The sequence below is a fragment of the Equus quagga genome, chromosome 15, assembly GCF_021613505.1.
Source record: "Equus quagga isolate Etosha38 chromosome 15, UCLA_HA_Equagga_1.0, whole genome shotgun sequence".
Lineage (NCBI taxonomy): Eukaryota > Metazoa > Chordata > Mammalia > Perissodactyla > Equidae > Equus > Equus quagga.
Window position 1 is genome coordinate 46,839,540 of NC_060281.1, and position 5,053 is coordinate 46,844,592.

Sequence of the window (5,053 nt, forward strand, 5' to 3'; positions counted from 1 at the left end):
GGTTCCCTTTTTGGCCTCGAGTGCACTTCTTAGGGGCTCCCGGGAGGGCTGATCAGTACTGGGTGTACTCTCTTGGGGAACGTTTTAAGGACCACTCTTTATCATACCATGAAATACCTCAGACACTTAAGGAATACGGTAGGGTCACATCTATTGAATAATGTTGTGTAACCTTGGCTTGCTGAAGGTAGTCCTGGATAAATAAGTAAATTGATAGTGATGACGATGGTAATAACAACAATAATGACAACAACAACACCCGATGCTTATTCAACGCATACGGTGTGCCAGATCCTGATCTAAGTGTGTCTGGCACAGCAAGATAAGTCCCACCATCATCACCATTTTAGAGATCAGGAAAGGCAAGTAGAGATAGGATAAGTGACTTTAGCAAGGTCTCACAGCTTGCAAGGGGTAGAGCTGGAAATGGAACCTGGGTTGCATGACTCCAAAGTCCATGCTTTTACTCCTTGCACGATGCTGCCTTTCATTTTTCATCATGTTTTCATCTATGTATCCAACTCTAAATATTCCCCTTCTGAAGGGGACTTATGGATGGATGGTGACGTCAGCAATATTTTGGGTAATTTACTGACATTCCCCACGCTGACAAAGTATAACAATAGCTACTGCTCATTGAGCACCTTCTTGTCTTCTCAGTCACATTGGCACTTTTCCCAGGTTAATTCTATCCTCATTGTAGAATCTAGGAGCAAGAAAGAAGCTCAGCCTTGATAGAGCCTAGAAGTGGAACCTGGAAGGTTTTCAAAACCTAAACAGTTTTCTTTTCTCTCTTTTACACAATGGCTTCATGATTTTTCTTCTTCAGAGCAGTGTTCTGGGCCTCCCTGTGACTATGAAAAATAAAACAGCCACTCCACAGACCTCAGGTTGGCTTGAGGGAGGCGCCAGCCTTCATTCACAGTGCTGTGGTGAGAATTTCACAGGAATTAACTCATTTCATCCTCATAACAACCCTCTGAAGTAAATACTTTTACATCATCAATCACCATCATCTTATTTTACAAATAAGAAAATTGAGGCCCAGAAGAGTTAATACAGATTTTTTTGTTCAGAAAGGGAAGGTTCAGGATTCAAACCAGACAGTCTGATTCCAAAGGTCACACCCTCAGTCACAACCCTCTGAATCCAAAGCCCAGATTTCCAGGAGGAAGAATCTGATAGACTCAGCTTGTGGCACGAATAGCCCTCAGGGTCCAAGGAACTGTACCAGGCAGGTGGGGTTATATGGTTCAAACATGGCAGCTGACGCCTAGGAACCAAGGGCTGGGGTGTGGGAGGAAAGGCAATAGCAGTTCTCAGAAAAAGTAGAAGATTGCATGTTGGCCATTTACTCAAAAAAAATTTATACTATGTCTTGTGTGGTACGAGTTCAGATTCCTCACTTACTTATGAACTGATTGAACATTAGTGGAGTTAAATAACATGTTCCAGGCTACACGTGAGACAAGACTCAAACACAGGCCATCTAATTCCTACACCTTATTATAAAACACTTTCAGAGGAGGATGGCAAGGACAATTGAGGGAACATATTACATAGCAGATTGTATTTTCCCAAAAGCGTTGTTAACAAATATCTCCTACTTCACATGATCTCCTTAAAATATTAACTTTGACATTTCCCCTGTTGAGACAAGGGAACCATAGTCCTCCCCATGGATTTGGGAGGACTTGTGTAACTATGGCAGAAGTGACACTACAGGAATTCAAAGGTAAGGTCATAAAAGCTGATATAGATTATGCTGGTACTCTTGAAATGCTCTCTTGGAACCAAGCCACCATGCCGTGAGGAAGCTCAAGCCTACGCATGCAGAAAAACCATATGGAGAAACCTTGAAACTACCTAGAGAAAGAGAAATGGCTGGCCTGCTCTGGCTATTCCAGTCCCCCATGGTTCTAGCTCGAGTTACCATCTGACTGTAAGCTCATGATAGAACCAGAGCCAGAACTGCCCAGATGAGCATTTCTCAAACTGTTTTAAGCTGCTAAGTTTGGGGAGAGTGTGTTATATAGCAACCATATCCAGAACAGCATATTCTGAGGAACAGAAGTCTTCAGAAGGACATGAGAGCCATCTTCAAGCGTCTGAAGGGCTGTCATGTATAGGAGGAGTTTGACGTATGAAGCTCTAGGAGGCAGCACTAATATTAACCATTGGAATTTCCAGAGAGGCAAATTTGATTCTTCCTGGAGGTCTTCTCTAATTGTAGAACTTTAGAACAGTTACCCAACGGTGAGCACTCTGTCACCAGACATACTGAAACAGAGGGAAGATCACTTTTGGGGAGGTTGTAGAAGCGTCTGGAAGACCCCAAAGGTACTTTCCAACTCTAAAAAGATATAGTTCCCAATGAGTTAAGGCTAAAACTGTTTTGAAGAAGAAACATTTCATTAAACCTTCTTAGAAGAGGTGAGGACTAATTTGAGCCTTTAAAGATGCAGAGGGTTGGGAAAGGTGAAAAGCAGGAGGGACCACACAGCAAAGAACCAATGGAAACTGTTTATTTAACCAGCAACACCAATTTAATCATGCCCCGCTCACCTTAAGACTTCTTCTTCTTCTCATCCATTCTGGTGTGTTATGAACCATCATCCTTCCAGACACTTTCCCAGTCACTTGCAATCTTTTTGCCTCCATCAATCCTCATATCCCATTGGTTGCTAAGTTGTTCCACTCTTATCTCCACAATAAATCTTGCACCTGTTCCTTGTGTTCCATCTGCACTGTCATTGGCTTTGCTCATGCCATCGTTGCCTCTTATCTGGATGACTACAGCCATCCTCTGGATAGTTTTCTGAGTCATTCCTCAGAATGCTCTGAACGTGTCATTCTCTCGCTCTAAAACCAAAACCTTCATTCAGTTGCCAATGCCTTTAGAATAAAGTTGAAATTTCTTAGCAGGCATTCAAGGTTTTCACGATCTGGCAGAGAATGAAGGAAAAGAGAGAAGGGGAAAGGTGAAGGGAGAAAGGAGGCAAAGAGAGAGAGAGAGATTAATTCCTGCATTAGTTTCTTGGGACTGCTGTAACAAATTACCACAAACTGTACAGTTTAATACAACAGAAATTTATTCTCTCACAGTTCTGGAAGCTAGAAGTCCAAAATCAAGGTGTTGGAAGGGCTACGCTCCCTCTGAAGTCTCTAGGGAAGAATCTTTCCTTGCCTCCTTCTAGCTTCTCAGAACTCCTGGAAATTCTTGGCATTCCTTGGCTTGTAGCTGCATCATTCTAATCTCTATCTCCATCTCTTCACACGGCCTTCTTCCCTGTGTTTGCGGGTCCAATTCTTCCTCTCTTTTCTCTTATAAAGATACCAGTCATTGGTCTTAAAGCCCCTCCTAACCCAGTATGAACTCATTTTAACTCGATTACACCTGCAAAGACTCTATTTTCAAACAAGGTCATGTTCACAGGTACGGAGGGTTAGGAGTTGAAGCTATCTTTGGGAGACAAATTCAACCCTTTGTAATTCACATTGGTGGAAACTACAGAACACTGGCTTAGCACAGGCATGGAAACTTGCTTGTGAAAATGTCTTGGATAAAGTGAAGAATTTTAGGAACAGGGGAGGTAATATCAAATAGGGTAGGCCAGTTTACCAGGAGGGCTTTTTTGAACCATGGAACAGCATGCATGATCAAAGGATAAACTTTTAGTTACGAAAAATCAGTATGGAAGCTGGCTACAGGACATATTATAGGAGGTAAAGCTGAGACGTTCAGGTGAAAGGATGTCTCAGTGGCCCAAGGGTGAGGACATAGACCCAGAATTAAATTGTTAGACCCAGAGGGCTATTAATTTTGCCTCTTTTGTTTAGCAATATATCCCAAGAACCTAAACAGTGTCTGTCACATAGGAGATGCTCAGTACACATTTTTTGAATAGATGAACGGGTGGACGAAGTAAGCTTTGGTAGTGGGAATGGAGAGGAAGGAAAGATGCCATAGGCCTTTCAGAGGTGGACTGAATCAGCCGGCCCTGAAATAAGGTAAGGGTGAAGAAGTCACATCAGTTGAGCATCACCTAAAGTCAAGCCCATAACTTGGCACCTGTTGGAGACAGAACCGAACCTCTCTCCTACCACCTGCCACACAGTCTAGCATTCTACCCGACTCCCCGCTATTTTCCCCACATAGAGAGTGCGTCTCGGAGTACAGGATGCATAACTTTATTCATGTTCTTGTGTGTCCTCCAGAGCACCCTGCACACAGTAGGCCCCCGATACAACGTTCAATGAGCTTATGAACAATCGAATTTCCACACTTAAGCAAAATGGAAAGCTTTCCCCAGATCTAAACTCCGGACTTGAGACTTTTACACGTTTCAAAATCCCTGGCACACAGTAAGCACCCAATAAGCACTTGTTGAACCAAACAGAATAAATCAGATTCACCGAGTTCCGCCCTGGCAGCGAGGTCTGCATTTGGCAGCACGACAGAATCCATTGCTATTAAATTCTTATGTAAGAGTTAATGACCCTCCCAGCCCACTTGACATCTCTCCCACGACAGGAGAAGTGGAAGGGAAGGGAAAGGAAGCGAGAGCACTATTTACAGACACACACTCTTTCGGTGGTAGATGCACAGATGAATTTCTAACCTCGGGTCACCACCACCGGCTTAAAATACCGCTGCGGGCGGCGGGGGCGGCGTGCCGGCACGGCGGCTGAGGCGCAGTTCATTCCGTGGGGAAGGCCTGCCCACCCGGCACGCCCAAGGGCTCTGGGTCTGCGGGTGACAGCGGCCCCAGAAGGTGACTCGAGTTCAAGTCGGTCCCCGGGGGTCCCCGCAGGCGCCGGTGCAGGCTTGGCCGGGGAGCCGCCGCCCGGGCAAACAAGACGTCCTGCCCCGGATTCCAGCGGCCCCGGAGCCGCTCCCACCCGGGGCTCCGCCGCGCTCCGGAGGGCGCCGCGCGCGGCCGGGAGGGCCTCCCCGGAGCCGCGGGGACCCCGGCGGGCGGGGCGCGAGCACTGCGAGGCACGGAAGATGGCGGCGCGGCCGGGCCCGGGCCGGCCGCGCCCGGCCGCGCCG